The 18,318-nt window shown below is 36.7% G+C and overlaps 1 non-coding gene across 1 annotated transcript; it reads left to right on the forward strand.

Moving 5' to 3' along the window:
- Positions 1 to 835: 835 nt before the first annotated feature.
- On the forward strand, positions 836 to 942 carry LOC120084331 (small nucleolar RNA R71). Its single transcript, XR_005483691.1, has one exon. It is a non-coding gene; the product is annotated as a small nucleolar RNA R71 (small nucleolar RNA).
- The last annotated feature ends 17,376 nt before the right edge of the window (positions 943 to 18,318 follow it).

Raw genomic sequence — 18,318 nt, forward strand, 5'->3', positions numbered from 1 at the left:
TCAAGTTGGTCGTGATGGGTTCCTCCCCTATTTCTGCTATCATTTTTTTGCTTAGCAAAGAGATTGTTAAGCATTGTTCCTTTCCTGTACCCCCAAAGTTGCGAAGGAGCTCAGTTGAGCTCATCAGCGCTCATTGCGGTCTATTTTTTAGTTCGCCCGTGATCTGTCCTAGCTGAATTTCAAGATTTTGGATGGATGTCGCTTGATTCTGAAGCACTGATTCATTCTTCTTAATATACTGCTTCAGCAAGCTTTCTAAGGATGAAGATTGCAGTGCCAGCGAACTGCTTGCTTGGTTATGCGTTTGACCGTTTGTTCGTGGGAAGAATCCTGGTGGCCCTTCCTTTTATGCCACTGGTTGAAAGTTGTGTTGTTGATTTTTCCACACGAAGTTAGGGTGGTTTCTCCACTCGGGGTTGTATGTATCGGAGTAAAGGTTATTCTTTATGAAGCATATTGACTGCGGATTCCTTGGGCATTCTTCCATCGGATGTGCTTCTCCACAGATGACACAACTCGTGGTCGTTTGAGCAATTGCGTTGACCTGCTCTTTTTGTGTTCCCGTGCTATTGATTGCGATGCCTTATATCAAACTCATAAAGTCATTTGGGTCTGTAGGGATGCGATGGCCCCATTATTTGCGTCACTATCTTTAATTCTTTATCTTTGATCGCTTTCTCTCCAGTCTTCATGATTTTTAGAAATACGATCAAGGATATTCTTGGCCTCATCGTATGTTTTATCAAGCAGACCACCAGCTGCTGCTGCATTGGCAGCTGTCTGCGATGCAGGGTTTAAACCATGGTAGAAAATTTCCATCTGTAAGTGATCTGGTAAGCTATTATGCGGGCAATCTCTTACCAGCCTCTTAAACCTCGCCCAGGCATCACTGAGCGATTCATCAATTTCCTGTTCAAAATTCGTAATTAACTTCCTGCTTCTTGCGTTCTCCGTTGGAGGGAAGTATTTTTTCATGAGCTTTTCCACTACTTGTTCCCATGAAGTTATCTCCCCTGGTTCGAGAGAATAAGCACATTTTCTTGCTTGATCGCATAAGGAAAACGGGAACAACGTTAATCGCACCTCTTCACTAGAGATATTTAGGAACACAAAAGTGTTGCAGATTTCAATAAAACTCCAGAGATGGGCGTGCGGATCCTCGCCACGCTTTCCACCAAACCGTCTGGCCGTTTGAATCATCTGCAACATAACCGATTTCATTTCAAACCTCGATCCGTCCAGAGCTGGTCTCATGATTCCTGGAGAGAAATCATATAGGTTGGGCGACGCATTGTCCCGAATGGGTCTATTGCGGTCATTCGCCAGGAGGATGGGGTTTGCCATTATATTATTTGTGTTTGCGACCCTCTCTTCCGGTTGTTCCACCATTCTTAGAGTTCTATTTTTTTGTTGGTGGTGATTGTTTCTCAATCTTCGTCGGAACATTATTTCAATCTCTGGGTTGTAATTCGCCAGAGATTGAAAGCTGCAAAGAAAATCAGAAAATTACTGTTAGCACAATGTATTGTAGAAGTCCCCAGCAACGGCGCCAAAAAACTTGATGCGTTATTTTATGCGACGAAATAATGGTTTAGAATGCGATGGTGGATATGCGTTGTGCATGCAAGTTTTCTCAGTAAGACCCAAGTATAAATCTTACTGAGTTGCCTGGTAAGCCCAGGGTCGAACACAGGGACTAAAGATAATAGTATGCGATGGTAATTTTAGATCACTTTGCGATAACAAATAAATCAAGTGTTGGTTGGATTGTTGTTTAAGGTATAAAAAGTATGCGGTGGATTTGAGAAAAGAGTAATTATGCGACGGATACACTGAGTATGCGGAGGAACGGGTTGAGAAGGTCTTTAGCCAGCGTTTCCTGAGAATGCGTTCATGCTACACTCATGCGACATCAAATCATTTTTCAATGCAAATGTGATAGCTCCTAATGTTAGGATGCATGCAATGAATGTGATAATGTCTATAGAGCTTATTCCTAAGTCTCTACTTCTTGCCTATGCGATGACGAAAGATGCACACAAGGACAAGACGACCGCATACAATCATATCTTATCTCTAGGGTGCATGCGATGCATTAATAGCAAACAGAACTTATTCCTAAGCTTCTATCTCTTGCTTATGTGGTTCTAATCTGACTTTACTGAGCTTAGATTATGATCCGACTTTTCCAAGCCTAGATTCTATCCTTAGACTACCTTCCCGAGTATCTTTAATGGACGAATGACGCATATATAATACAAAATCGCATAGAATGAAGATCTCAGGTTATGCTAGCTAAGTGCTTCTCAACTCATTCGACAGATTTAGCTATTCATGCGTAATGTACAGAGAGTGGACAGATATAAAGATACAAATTCCATTTTTATAAATAGGTCCAGAGTACAAAATGACAATGGAAAATAAGGGTAGAGAGTCTGATAGCAATATCTTGCTTCCCAAGGCTTTTACACTGTGTTATCTCTATTCTGCCCAAAAGATGTTCTTGCTTTCGCAAGAGTTGGCCCTCTCTCTGATTTTGACGCTCCCGGCACTCTTCCGAGTTTAACAAGATGATATCTCGGTGTAATCTCCGTTCACTCGCTTCTGCCTTCTAAGTAAAAGAAAAAACTATGATCAAGGTTGACTTCTATCTATATGGTGAATTTTGTAACTGGGCGAACTTCTTACCTGAAGGTGGCCTTCGATATTTATAGAGCTTCAGGGTGAAAAGCTTTTTCTCTCGAATAATTTCACTGATGGGATGTCATTAATTCTCTGTCTAATGCGCTGAATATTTGTCACCGAAAAGTTGAGTGTACTTGCTACTGTATGTCGTTAATGGCTTGTCAACTTAATTCGAAATCGACCATCATCAGCTTTTTGTCCCATCGTGATTTATTAAGCTTTCACCCAGATGCGCTCACCTTGATGCGCCGCTCTATGCATCCACCTTCTTGAGCAGATTTTCGTGAGCGCAAACAATCGCATAGCCTTGCGGTTGCAATCTCTTAATGCACGGACGTTAATTTATTTGGATTGCATTTCCGCCTTGCATCAACGCAGTTTCTTGCATAAAATACATAAGTTAGTTGTTTTAATGTGATGGACGCATGTGATCACAATGTTGTGAACTTAATGCTTTTGGATGCAATATTGTATATTTTTACCATCGCAATCCTGCATCGTTTTATAACTTTGCGCTGTAATAACGTGCATTTCTGCCCGCTATCATCAGGGTATAGTCTAGCTTGTTCATAACAGCGTTGCTATAAATCTGCAGGAAAATCTCTGGCAGACATTCCAAAATAAAGTTAACTTGACTGGTCTCATCAATGACGACCCCATTCATTTCAGACACTTTAAAGTGGACCATCATATTGGGAAGGTATTCTCACATGGATGTCCCCTCTTGCATTCGGGCGTCAAAAATGAACTTAAGAGTGTCGTGCTCGATATGTGAGGACGGTAATACAAACATCTCTCATAATGAATCCATAATCCCTTGTGCAGTGACCATGGATTAATGTTTCTTTGCTAAGACTTCAGTCAAGCTGGCAATAATATATGCTCTGATCTTTTCATTTGCCTTTACCCATATCTCATTAGCATCCCATTTTGAGCAGGAACTTGAAGACACTTCTCAAGTAGGACAAATCTCAAGTCATTGATGATGGGTATAATGTTAATTGTGTTTTTTCACCTAGTGTAGTTATCACTAGTTAATTTATCAGCACTTAAAAGGTTGATAGTAGCACTAATCATTTTGAAGTTTGCATAAACCATACAAATTATTTATATTAGATATTTGCAAAAAAAAAAAAGAAAAAAAAAGAAAAAAAACCCATTTCATACCAATCAAGTTTAGCAAAATTTTAGTGTACCCTATGTGACATCTAATTTTACAATGATGCTTCAGTGAGTTAGAATAAAAGCACCGAAGGGTGGTAAGTTATCTCTTCACTGAATTGAGACATTATCAATCAATAATTATACTAGAATAACTCTTATTCCTATAATGATTAGTCACCATTTTTCGGGCAAGAAATTATTAACTTATTTAAACGTTTCTTGTAAGTGTAACCATTCATTTTAGATCCTAAAGTTTGATGCGTTGTGAATATGATGAAATAATGGTGTATATTGCGATGGTGGTGTATACGCTGCACATGCAAGTTTTCCTAGTAAAATCCAAGTATAAATCTTGCTAGGTTGCCTGGTAAGTCCAGGGTCGAACACAGGGACTATTGAGATATTATGCGTTGGTGAATCTTGATTCCTTTGTGGTGGCAAAAACAATAAGTTGGTTGGTATATTGTTTAAAGTATAAATCCTATACGGTGGAATTGAGTAAAGAGTTAATAACAACAAAAGTTACAATGAGTATGTGGAGAACGGGTTGAGAAGGGGTTTAGCTAACATTTCCTAAGATTGCATTCAAGTCATGCGATCATGCTACACACACACAACAACATGTCATCTCTCAATGCAAATGTCATAGTTCCTAATTTTAGGACGCATGCGATGTATACGATAATGTCTATAGGACTTATGTCTAAGCCTCTATTCGTGTCTATGCGATGATGAATGATACACACATACACAAGGCGACCGCATACTATCATATTCTATTTCTAGGATGCATGCGATGCATGATAGCAAACAAAACTTATCTCTAAGACTTTATCTCTTGCTTATGTAGTTCTAATCTAACTTTCTCAAGGCTAGATTCTTTCTTTAGACTACTCTCTCAAGTATCTCTAAAGGGTGAAAGACGCATACATAAGACAAGATGATCGCATAAAATGAAGATCTTAGTTCATGCTAGCTAAGTGCTTCTCAACCCATTCGGAAGTTTAGTTACTCGTGCGCAATGTGAAGATATTTAACAGATGTAAAGATGCAAATTCCATTTTATAAACTAAAACAAAATACAGAACGACAATGGAAAGTGGGGATGGGGAGCCTGGTAGCAATGTCTTGCTTCCCGAGGCTTTTACACTGTGTTTTACTCTACTCTGCCCAAAAGAATGTTCTTGCTTTCGCAAGAGTCAGCCCTCTCTCCGTTCTCAGTGCTTACCGGCAGTCTCTTGAGCTAACCAGGAATGATCTTTCAGGGTCTTCTCTCTTCGCTCGCCTCCGCCTTCTAAGTATAAGAATTACAGACTAATGGCTATCTATGATCTATCTCTATGTATATGGCGAACTAGAAAAACTAGAGCTGGAACTCCAAAATTCTGAACTCGAACTCCTTTATGAAGGTGACCTTCAGTATTTATAGAGCTTCAGGGTGAAGAGCTTTTCTCTCAAATGATTGCAATGATGGGAAGTCATTAAATCTCTGTCTAATGCACCGATTAATGGTCACCGAAAAGTTGAATGTACTTGCTACAGTGTGTCGTTAACGGCTTGTCAACTAAATTCGGATTCTACCATCATCAGCTTTCTGTCCCATCATGATTTATTAAGCTTTCACCTTGATGCACCGTCTTTATGCGACCACCTTCTTGAGCCGTTCTTCGCGATCGCATACGATCACATAGCTTTGCGGTCACAATCTTCTAATGTGCTTGGGCGCCGAATTCCTTGGATCCCAATTTTCTTTGCGCAAACGCATTTTCCTACACAAAATACGAAAATTAGCTGCTTTAATACGATGGGCGCATGCGATCGCAATATTCTCAACTTAATGCTTTTGGACACGATTTCGCATGTTTTTACCGTCGCATTCCCACATTCTTTTATATCTTTGTGTTGTAATAACGTGCATTTCTGCCCATTATCAAATTTCCACCCCAATGAGCCAATCGAAGGAAAAAACTGATTGAGGCAAAAACTAAAGAACCCTTTCCATTTATGGAATTTGTGATCAATTTCAAGCAAATAGTTTTCCAAGGGGGACACAAACAAATGGTGGCACAAAGTCAAGCATGAAACTACACAACAAAATAATGATGGAGACCGCGAGATACGTTGACACACGTCCCTCTCCCATGTACTATAAACATCATGAACCATAAAGCTATCAAGACTTTCGATTCGATTAAATAATTGTTTTGGTTCTTACTCTAATTCCGTAGTACAAAGGTAGTAACGGGTCATTCCTTAGAGAGCTGGTCAATTTTTCTACTAAACTACTTGTTGTAAATAACCGGGGGTGTTTGATGAATTGGTTTCGATTGCGAGAAATTCGATTAAAATCAATAATGTGAATACAAATTTGATGTTGAGTAAATTGAAAATATCAACGAAACAAAGCCTAGCTAGGGGTAAATTGAATTTATTCCTAATTTTCTACTCAATCATTGACTAATCAGAAAGTTCCTTGCAATTTAATTGGTTTTCAACTTAGCCAATCACTTCTAGAAAAGCTACAAAGAATTCAATTAATCAAATTAATTTTTACGCTTAGGGAAAAAGCCTCTTAAGCATGAAAACTAATTAACATTAAGGTCTAGGGTAATTGCAAAGACTAACAAAATAATTAGGAACGTTCCAATTAAGTATTCGATGCGAATTTTTTGTAAGCTAGATAGAAGAATGCTATTCGATTGGAAAATCCAAATCAAAATGAAGCTCTAACTTAACATTCTTTATTTGGCGATCTAAGAACCTAACAATTACGGATTAGGTGTGAATCTATAACTGTGGATTAAACATGCTTGACTAATTTGCCAGATTATCTCACACATCAATCAATAAAATAAATGGAAGGAAATGATTTAACAAACAATTAAAATTTTAAGACAAAAAATCTTCATAATCTCATGAGATAATAAATCAAGATATGAATCCTAAATCCGAGCTAGACAATAGTACCTTAGCAATGATACATGCTAGAATCAATAAAACAAAGATCTAGAGAGGTCTTAATTGAGTATGGAAGAAGAAATTTAGAGAGGATGTCAGAAAGGTAGGGAGAATTGTGCTTTAAATCATGTGTGTCAAGTGTGGGTGGCTAGGTCAATTTAAATAATTCTTGTCGCAGCGTTGCAACGCTTGGGTCGAGTGTTGTAACACTGGCCTCATCTCATTCGATCACTAGACATGCATGTCTTCTCCATCAAAGTACGTAGTGTAGCTATGCTTGATGTAGCTTTACAACACTATAAGAATAGGTGCTCTCGGGTCTTCAGCATATGGAACCAGTGTAATATGAGCGTCGTTATTTTGTGGGTGATGTTGATGCTTCTACTTTTAAGAATAAAGGGGTAGAGTAATGGGAGTCTTGCAATGCTCCCACAACACCACGCTACTGCCTTCCAGCATAGCTATACACTCGGATGGAGGATTGCAACGCTCTTCTAGGGACATTTTGGTAGTTTTGAACACTTTGCCTCGATAAATGTTATAGAACTCCATTTTTGTTAATTTAAGTCCCACTTTAGCTCCAAATGTTCATTGTACCTCCTAGTTGTTAAATTTCTACAAAATAGTAAAAACAAACACATAAAATTCCATGGATGAGCCCGAATTAAGCTAAGGATGATAGCACTTTTATGGTGCTATCAAACACCCCTAACTTAATTCTTGATCGTCCCGACAAAGGTAGAGACACACAGTCATGTAAAAAATATGTTTGCTTAGTTTCTTGACTCGTTACTCTCATTTTAACAGTCTAATAAGACCATTCACGCCATAAACAATGTACTAAAAAAGCAATCAATCAAATGATATAATTTTAAGAAAAATTCTTCAAATCAGTTCATGCATAAGCGAGTTCAAAACCTTCCTACCGAAACCTAGGAAAAACTCGGAATAGATTTATAAGGCCCTCTATTTTTTCCCCTACTCTGGCTCGAAAGGTCAAGAATTAAACTTCCTAGATTCCGAAGTGGCGATAACATGTAGAAGGGAAAAACAACCTCATTTGTTGTTATCCATTTTTTCTTCTAATCTAATGAGAGGAAACCTTTTCTTGAGAAACTACTTTTGTTTTGGCTTATCCACAAGAGTTACATGAAAGACATCCAACTACGGACCGAGTTCTTTCAAGGGTGCAAAGCTACTCATTTCTTAGTAGAAACTACGAGTGTCATAGCCGCCCCAGGTTAATCATGTCCCTAAAAAAGTGGATTAGACCTATGTATGTATGTATGTATGTATGTATGTATTTATTTATTTATTTATTTATTTCAATTTTTTTTTTGTGAGAAACATAGTTAGTTTGTACCTAGCGCTTGCATTGCTAAATTGAAATTTAAAGGAGTCCAACTGATCATTCAGACCTTTTGGGGTGACAACAAAATGTAGGCTCTATAATGCTATTCTAAGCATCCAAGACCTAGGATAGTCAGGTAAAGAACTCAAATTTTCATGCAAGAATGAAGAAAAAGTTTTCTAAAAAAAACTCAAAAAATCATGATTACTTTCTTCCTACAGTGTCTCAAACTTCAAGTTCTCAATGAGTGCATCACCAACAGTCATAATGACGAGCACAATAACAATGCAAACAAACATTTTAAAGCACACAAGTCCGAGCTTAGATGCTCAAGGAGTACCAGACATGCATCAACATAAGTACCAAAAATACTAAACACTCTACCCCCAACTTTAAAAATACACATCGTCCCCAATGTGAGAAATTAAGAGCACAAAGAAACAGAAAACTTGCCTGGAGAGTGGATGGGGAAATGTGGCTCCTCTCAGACAAGCATCCCCAACTCAAAAGCCTAACAAAACAAGAAGGTTAGAAATATTAAGGTAAAAAAGAGAGATAAATTACAAAAAATAAAATTTAACTAAGAAAAGCAATAAAGATTTAAAGCCTGACTGCCTCTAGGAAGTATAATTTTTTTAGGTTGGTTGCTCAACCATGTTTGGTTCTATTCAATTGTAAACTAGTGAGTCCAGCCAGTAAGCAGGATCAAAACAATCAAAAGAATCTCCTTTATGAAAAAACTTTTAGTCGATGGTCATTAACTGTGAATGATTTGCCAGTATCCAAACCTTGAATTTTCACTACACCATTAGGATAAACATTAGTAACACCAAAAGGACCTAACTATTTCGAATGAAGTTTGCATGCCATAAGCATGAAATTAGAATTATAGAGGAGCACTTTCTGGCCAACTTCAAACTTCTTAGGTGCTATCATCCTACTGTGGAATCTTTCTTTCTTTCCTTGTAGATAAGAGAATTTTCGAACGATTCCAACCTCATCTCCTCAAGTTCATGAATCTGTAAAAGTCTAGTCTTACCTAATCCCTTAGGGTCCCAATTACACGGCTTAAATGCCCAGTAGACTCGATGTTGTATCTCCACGAGGAGGTGGCAAGCCTTATCATGGAACATTTTATAGGGAAACATTCCTATAAGTGTCTTGAAGGCTATACAGTAGGCCCATAATGCATCATCTAGCCTTAGGATCGAATCCTTCCTGCCAGGATTCACAACTTTCTCTAAGATAGATTTCACCTCTCTATTTGAAACTTCTGCCTGACTATTCGTTTGAGGGTAGTAAAGGCTGGAAACATAGTGCTACACGCCACATTTCTTTAAGAGAACTGCTATCACCTTGTCATAGAAATGTGTACCCTGGTTACTGATGATTGCGCATGGAAAATCAAACCTGCTAAGTATGTGAGATCTTAAAAATCCTATAACCACCTTAGAATGATCAGTAATAGTGGCCTTTTCTTCCACCCATTTGGAAACATAGTCCACAACAAGAATATATTTAAATCCATAAGAAGAAGGAAATGGGCCCATAAAATCTAATCCACAAACATCAAATATCTCACAAACAACTATAGAGACATGGAGCATTTCATTCCTATGGGATAAACCTCTAGACTTCTGACATCTCTCATATATTTTACAATATAAATATGCATCCCTAAAAAGTGTGTTCCAATACAATCCTAAGTCTAACACTTTTTTAGCTGTGTACATAGGATTAAAGTGCCCCTCGCATGTATGTTCATGACAAAAAACTAAAACAAAGAAAAACCTTTCATTAGGAACACACTTCCTAACTATCTGGTCAGCACAAAATTTCCAAAGATATGGATCCACCCAAACATAATATTTAGCCTCACTTTTCAGTTTAGCCTTATAATGCTTACTAAGGTTAAAAGGAACATCACCCATGACAAGATAATTAACGTGATCAACATACCATGGAGTCATTAAGATGCGTGGAGCAGAGCCTAATAAGTGAAATCTCCATCAGATGATAAGCAATCCACTCTTTCCGTTAACCTACTTAAATGGTCAGCAACAACATTCTCAAAACCTTTTCTATCTTTTATTTTTTGAACTACTAGAGTAGAAGGATCCAATGAAGAAGGAATGGTTTAGACTCCTTCTTGTCCATCAGATAGCGAAAAGCTGCATGGTCAGAATAAACAGTTACATGTGAGCCAAGAATATAGGATTGAAACTTTTCTAAAGCAAAAACAACATATAGGAGTTCTTTTCTATAGTGGTATAATTGCATTGTGCAGGATTCAAGGCCCTTGAAGCATAGTATATCATGTGATGCTTCTTCTCAATTCTTTGTTGAAGAACGACCCCAACAACATGGTCACTGGCATCACACATGATCTCAAATGGGAGATCCCATCGAAGGGCCTGAATCACAAATGCACTGTCAAAGCCTTCTTCAGCACATCAAAGGCTTGCTTACACTTCTCACTAATGTTAAACTCCACATCCTTTTGAAGCAAGGTGTAGGAAAATTTTGCTGAAATCATTAATGAACCTGCGATAAAAACCTGCAAGGCCCAAAACAGAGCGAACATCCCTCACATTGATAGGGTAAGAGAGGTTAACAATAACATTTATCTTAGTTTGATCTACCTCTATCCCTCTAGAAGAGAAAACATAACTAGAACAATGCCATGATTAGCCATAAAATGACATTTTTCAAAATTAAGCACCAGGTTAGAGTCAATACATCTTCCAAGAACTTTAGATAAATTCAAAAGAGAATTATCGAAAGACTCGCCATAGACGATAAAATTGTCCATGAATACCTCTATACACTTTTCTATGAATTCAGAGAAGATGCTCATCATGCACCTTTGGAATGTGCTAAGTGCGTTGCACAAGCCAAAGGGTATCCGCCTAAATGCAAAATGATCCAAATGGTCATGTAAAGAAAGTTTTCTGTTGATCTTCATGGGAAATGGGTATATGATAAAAAACTTGAGAAACCATCAAGAAAACATAAAAAAGGTTTTCCAGTAAGGCGTTCAATCATTTGATTAATAAAAGGTCCTTTTTAGTTACACCATTTAACTTATGAAAATCAATACACATCCTCCATTCATTTTGTACCCTTACAGGTTCTAACTTACCCTTATCATTTTTCATCATAGTTATACCAGTTTTCTTGGGCACAACATGAATAAGACTCACCCACTCACTATTAGGGATAGAATAGATTATACCTGCCTCCAGAAGTTTGAAAATTTATTTTATTGCCACCTTCTTTAGGGTGGGGTTCAGGGCGCCTCTAAGGTTGTCTACATGGCTTGGATCCTTCATCTAATGCAATCCTATGGATATAGACCACATGACTAATTCTCTTAATATCTGCTAGGGTCCAACCAATTACCAACTTGTGCTTTTTGAGCACCTCCATCAACTTGTCTTCCTATTCATGGGTTAAATATTTGGAAATAATGATAGGTAGGGTATCCAGCTCTCCCAAATAAGCATAATTTAGGTGCTCAGGTAGCTCCTTAAGTTCCAACTTGGGAGCCTGCATGACAGAAGTGAAGGAACTCTTATTCAAGAGTACCTACGAGTGAAAGCAAATCTTTCCAATTCATTGTGACAGAATTACCGCATATACATTCAAACATACTTTCATAATGCTAAAGAGATCAAGAAATCATACCAGATGAAGATTTCTTCTTCACAACGAGTCTGAAACCCAACCATCTACCTCGAACAATCACCACTCGGATAGAAGGAAACAGAGAAAACAACACCACTCAAAGCCCTCAGTATTCTTGGAGTGAGAATCCAAAGTGTGGGCTTTGTTTGGATTTGGTAGAAGGAAAGAGGAAGAGAGACCGTACATAACGATCAAGCAAGTGGGAGATGCAGTCATCTATCGCATAGACAAGATGCTTGATCATTTAGGTGAAGTATACAATCGTGTAGGAAAAGTAAGTGATCATCTAAACGATCGTGTAGGAAAAGGTAAACGATCATCTAAACAATCGTGTAGGAAAAGGGTGGGCGATCATCCGAATGATCGCATAATAAAAACTAAGCGATTGTCTACAGATCGTTTAGTAAATATCGGGAGCTAAACGATCTCTTAGGAAAAAGATATACGATTGTTTAGATAATAGCGTGCGACGGTGTAATCGGTATGCAATCGCTTAGCAATATTGTATATGTAAGTGATCGTGCAGTCATTATAGTATAGACACTGATTTTCTAAATGATGACACTTACTTTTCACAATGTTTGCGCACGCCGAGATCAACACACTGTCTGCTATTTATAATGCACTAATTCGTTATTTAGAACGAAGAGGCGCCTTCCCATTTCCTTTATAACTGTCCAATGAATGTGATCTTATCATATTCATAACATATAAATTAATATCATATATTAATTATAATATTTTTCTCTACTAGATATAAATCATATTTATATCCGATTTCCTCCAAATTAATGTATCTCATACATAAAGTTAATTATATCATATTTAATTAACTCGTTTAATTATATTATATATAATCGAACTCCCTCTTGTCAATTTGAACATTTCAAATTGACTCAAAAACTGACTCTCAACTTGTATCCAAACTACTAAGGGGACCTTATGGATCTATGGCTCGAAGCTCCAATGGTACGTGAATAGCTGACTTTAATCACGATATCCACCATCTGTTAACTGTCAGTCACTCCACTAAAGACCGACATTTGAATTCTTCTTGCCATAGATATATTTCTATGTCCATTGGATATAACCAATCATCAGTATGATGACCCTTCATAGATGCTCGTAATTACAACAGGCCAATATACCGTTTTGCCCCTGTAATTACATCTTCCTCCTTAAGTACCACTGATCCCTCTAATGAACAATACAACATAGTCATACTATGTGTGAACACATCTCGGGCCATGAGAAGGTGCGTGGCTTCACATCGTTCATGCTCCGGGATCACCCCTTAAGAGAGCAATCTATCTACTTACCCTTACTTTGGGGAAGGAGTGAATTCCATTTTGTGTAGCTGAGTTCCCAGCTCCCAAATCAGACGAATCCCCAAAATGGTAGGTTTGAGTCGGCATTCTGGCCACTCGCATCCATGCAAATCAAAGGACTGCCCTCAATGGCAGGAGTTCCCAAATCACTCAGGATTGAGACATGTTACCTATGGTCATCCTAGTGAAGTGAAGTCTCAGTCATGAACGGTGTTATATAACGAGACGTTAACACATTGTGGTTAGGTTTTATACAAACTCTTTGTATAGGACGACCCCGTTCGCATGTCCCCAACACGAATGATTAGGATCAAACCATCTGTGATAAGTCACAACATTTGTGACCATTCCACAAAGTGGGCCACATCCATAGCGTTACCAGGATAAGGTTTCCCTTTTATATCTATATACTACAGACCATTTTGGTTGTCACTCAAGACACGATCCACTTGTATGTCACCACATACATGCTTAAGTTACATACAGATAACCAGGGATATTAAGTTTATTGGTTCGTAGTAAAATGAAAAACATCTAAACGTGCAAAGTCAAGTAGTGAAGTAAATATCATTTATATTATACATCACAAGTGTTCGTACAAAATTGTTTACAAACTACTAGACACGAGACTTTAGAGCACAAACCCCAATAAGAAGGTGGCAATTTCTTAGTCAAATCATTAGATAAAGAATCTAGACTTATCAGTTCAGACATTATCATAGAAGACAGATCGTCAAAGGAAATGGTGACATTAGAGTCATCCTCATCCTCATCATAATATACATGCCAAACTACTTCCTAGTCCAAAGAGTTGATCACACCAATCAGACACAATGTAAGAGGACTCTGACTAGGGACTTTCATAGCATAAAAAATGTTAAATTTAACTACTGTTCTATCAAATTCAACAGAAAATGTGCCCCCATTTACATCTATCTTAGTCTTTGAAATTTTCATGAAAAGCCTACCTAGTAAGATAGATGCAGACAAATGTGAAGCATTTTCTTCCATTTTCAAAACATAAAAATCAACAAGAAAATTAATTCATTGACTTGGACGAAAACGCCCTGTATTACTCCCATAGGATATATGAATGATCGATCAATTAATTGAATGACTATGCCAGTTTCATGCAAATCATTCAATTTTAAGATCCTAGTAAACTGAATAAGGGATTACGTTTACGGATGCTCCTAAATTTAGTAGCCCTTTCAATTTTCTTGTTACAGGTTACATAGGGAAGTGAGAGTATACCTGGATCCTTCTATTTCTCAGGCATATTTTTTCTATAAGATAGTAGAAACAAATTGACTTACCACTACCATTTCTTTCTCTTTCGTCTGTCTTTTTCTTATGCATAATTCTAAAAAAAAAAAACTCTTGCATATTTGGGGATTTGATTGACCACATCTAGAAGTGGAATATTGATTTCCACTCTTCTGAATGTATCGAGAAGCTCTCGTCAACCTCGTTCTTCTTGGGTCTTGTAAACTTAGAAGGAAAATGAGCTTTAGGAATAGAAGAATTTAAAGAAAGAGGGAGGTCAAATTTTTCTCCCTTTGTTCTCTTAGGAGATGGTACTCCTATAATAGCCGATTCAGTGGACACAGAGTCCTCTTCAGATGAAATTTCAGCAGAAGTAGCAGGTGGTGGAAGTTTTTTTCCGCTCCTCAATGTGATGGCACTAACATTCTCCCTAGGATTCACTTCAGGCTGTGAGGAGAGCTTTCCAAACTCTCTCAAATTTGCTTACAGAGGTGGTGAGTTGGGCAATTTTATTCCCCATGTGGTCCAACATAGTCTTTGTATCCTGCTAAAAATGAAAAATATTATCAGTTAAATTTTTCACAATGTCTTCGCCTAAACTTGTAGAGGCTCTTCTGTTATTACGAGCCTGCTCATTTTGTCCACTCCATTTAAAATTAGGGTGATCACCCAACTTGAGTTTTAAGTCTAGATGTATGGGTCTCTTCATCCATTCTGCCCATTTTTATAGAAGCCTCCCAATGCATTAATCTCCTATTGGAAATTCAGGCATACATCAACGTGTCCAGCCATCAAACAAATCTGGCACATCACCATCGATTTATTCCTCTCCAATGCTATCTATTTCACAATAGCAACTAAGTCAGAAATTTAACTTCTTAATTCACTTACCTCAGATGCAGATTTAATGTTGACTGATTCTCTAGTCCGAAATTACTGAGTATTAGCAGACATGGTAGCAATGAGTTGTTTTGCTTTAGTGGGAGTTTTGTTCATCAAGACTCCTCCTGCAGAATCATCCACATTGCTCTTATCTTGCTAAAGCAATCCCTCATAGAAGTTCTATATAAGCATTTGATCTGAAATTTGATGATTAAGGAAACTTCCACAAAGCCTCTTGAACCTCTCCCAGTACTCATTTAGTGACTCATCTTATTTCTGAACAATAGAATATATCTCTTTTCTAATGCTCATGGCATGGGAAGCTAGGAAAAACTTCTCGAGAAACCGCCTCTTCTCCCAGTACGAAGGTGGCAAGTAATATAACCAGTCTTTTGCTTCATCTTTCAATGAAAAGGGAAACACACTCAAATTTATCTGCACTTTGGTGATTCCATGTGGTCGCATCCCATCGTATACTATCTGGAAATTCTTGAGATGCTTGTTCGGGTCTTCACTTGCAAGACTATGAAAAACAGGGAGTAAGTGAATTGATCATGTTTTCAACTCAAACGTACCTGTGGTTTCAGGATAAATTATGCATAGAGGTTGTTCAGCTGTATTAGGAGCTGCTAGCTCTCTTAGAGTGCGTTCACATTGCTCAGCCATCTCAATCTCTTGTGCAACCTCCTTATAATTCTCTTTTAAATTCTCTTCAATTGTTTATGTGCCTTTCACACTGATTTGATCAATTTGTGTAGCTCGCGTTTTCACTTCTCTTTGAATTTTCCTTTTATCTCTTTTAATATCTGTAAACTACAAAAAATCAGAGCAAGGACAAGATTCAACAAACAATTAAATTTTCAACAAATTCATAATCTAATAAGATAACAAATCAAGATATAAATCCTAAATCCTGAGCCAGAAAATAGTACCTTAGCCTTGATATATGCTAGAATCAACAAAATAATGATCTAAAAAGGTCTGAATTGAGTAGGGAAGAAGAAATTTGGAGAATATGTCAAAAAAATTAGGGAGAATTCTGCTCAATTTAAATAATTCTTGTCATAGTGTTGCAATGCTGGGGTCGAGCGTTGCAATGCTGGCCTTAACTCATTCGATCACCAGGCAGACATTCCTTCTCCATCAAAGTAGTAGCATAGCTACGCTTGATGTAGTGTTGTAATGCTTTGAGAATAGGTGCTCTTGGGTTTTCAATGTAAGTCACCATCATAATATGAGCGACATTACACTACGTGTGATGTTGATGCTTCTGCCTTTTAGCATAAAGGGCAACATAATGGGAGCATTTCAATGCTCCCACAACACCACGTTAGTGCCTTGCAGCATAACTCTACGCTTGGATGGAGATTTGTAATGCTCTCCTAGGGCATTTTGGTAATTTTGAACACTCTTCCTCGGTTGATGCTATGGAACTCCAATTTTGTTCATTAAGTCCCACTTTAGCTCGAAATGTTCGTTGTACCTCTTAATTGCTCAATATCTACAAAATAGCAAAATAAACACATAAAATTCCACAGACAAACCCAAATTAAGCTAAGAATGATAGCACTTTTATGGTGCTATCAAAACACTTTCTCTATTCACCTTGGTATTGACCTATGCAAACATCTTCTGAAGGGGACAAAAGTAAGCGGTGCCACGAGGCCGAACATAAATCTCACGGTGTAAACTTTTAGGGAGAACGTGAAAAGAAATTGACATATCATATATATCACTTTCCTCTAAGTGTTCTAAACCTAAGGTTCTTTACTTAGGTAAATCCAGCTAACAATTTATCTAAGTATATTGTTAAATTGGCCCAATATAACTCTTAATTGGATATTTTAACAATATATGATTTTTGTTCATTAAACACTTTAACAAACTAAATCATGTATTGTATGCCTATAAAATATTTGTCTAATTCACCTTCCAGGTCAGTTCCTAAGTAGGTGTATTATATTTTCATCAGCTTAAATACCCCAGCCTTAAATAGAATCTTTCTTAGACAAAAGTCCCTTATAGACAATTATTTTATAAATTTAATATTTTATTATTTCTAATTTAATCCTCTTAAAAAGAAATAAAATATTAACCTCCTTCTAATCATATTAGAAACACTTTAACATAAGTATAAGTGAATTAATTTTAAACTATTTAAAATTAATTAAGACCTATGTTTGCATGCAACTCTTGATTATAATTTTTTTTTATAATACAGTAAACTTAAAACCATTGTAAAATAATAAAATATTGAAACTCATAATCATGCATCTAATGACCTTAACTTAAATATAACATTTATATTAGCTAAGTAATTCCATGCTCGATGGAAAACATTTTCATCATATAATATAAGACTTATATTATTCACTAATAAAAATAAAAACATATCCATCATTCAATAATATAATATAACATTTATACTATAGTATGATGCATGGATATGCTTAATGAAACATGTTATCATATATATATCATTTATGTTCATTATGATGCATGGGCATGCTCATAACATCATGCAACTGTAGAATATAACATTTATATTAAATATGATGCATGATTAATGTTTATCCTCAGGTGGGATTTTAAAACTATATGACATACAATATACAACATATAAATTTAATCATACATCACATGTAAAATTAAATAAATAGCAAAAATAGACCAAATTTTGGCACCTTTAAAATTAATTAAATCAATAAAACATTTATATTAATTTAATTAACTAAAAAAAATTACATTAAAAAATAAATTATCATGCTAGCTAGTTTTACAAAGTAAATTCCAAGCAAACCATGAGTTATGTTTTAAACGCATGCCATGTATGAAAGTTTATTGAAAAACTGTTTATGTGTGTTTAATTACACAAAGCATGGGTTGTTATCTTTAAAGACATGTTTTCTATGCGTTATGTTTTACATGCTTTAAAGAGAAAGTCATTGTATGACTAGTTTTACTTGAAACTCGATACCGAGAGATATTTGAGAAGGT

This window comes from Benincasa hispida, chromosome 8 (assembly GCF_027475165.1).
Source record: "Benincasa hispida cultivar pf3 chromosome 8, pf3_genome.v1.1, whole genome shotgun sequence".
In the NCBI taxonomy this organism is placed as follows: domain Eukaryota; kingdom Viridiplantae; phylum Streptophyta; class Magnoliopsida; order Cucurbitales; family Cucurbitaceae; genus Benincasa; species Benincasa hispida.